This window comes from Sinocyclocheilus anshuiensis, unplaced genomic scaffold (genome assembly GCF_001515605.1).
Source record: "Sinocyclocheilus anshuiensis isolate Anshui unplaced genomic scaffold, SAMN03320099.WGS_v1.1 scaffold173, whole genome shotgun sequence".
NCBI classification, from domain to species: Eukaryota; Metazoa; Chordata; class Actinopteri; order Cypriniformes; family Cyprinidae; genus Sinocyclocheilus; species Sinocyclocheilus anshuiensis.
The window spans coordinates 16717-17173 of NW_015536480.1; positions in this window are offsets into that span (position 1 = coordinate 16717).

The following is a 457-nucleotide window of genomic DNA, read 5'->3' on the forward strand; positions in this document are numbered from 1 at the left end:
TGTGTGTGAAACAAAGCGACGACGAGTCGTGCGCTTCACAATAGAGTTTACGGTACGTTAAATACAGGTGCGTTGCACATCCATTCAGATGAACTGAAAAACAGCACAGATCGTTTGACGGAGAGTGAAACTCTGATGCGCTCAGTCAGAGAGTGTTCGGCGAGTGAAAATATATCTGAGCTAAACTTATACTTAGCCTCCAACTCACACACTGGCGAGTAAAATCTGAGAATTTATTAGCCAGTGGCTAATATTAGACATCATTTAGTCGCCCAGAGTAAGATTTAGTCGCATATGCGAGTGATTTACTCGCAATGTAGAGGGTTGAGCAGGCACCCAAGATGGTAATGCCACACTTTTTACTAAATGATAGTTTGGTGCACAAAGTAACTATTCTTACTTGTGATACAAGAGCTGAAGTCAGCCGCAGATGAGAGGCAGATAATAAAACATGGGT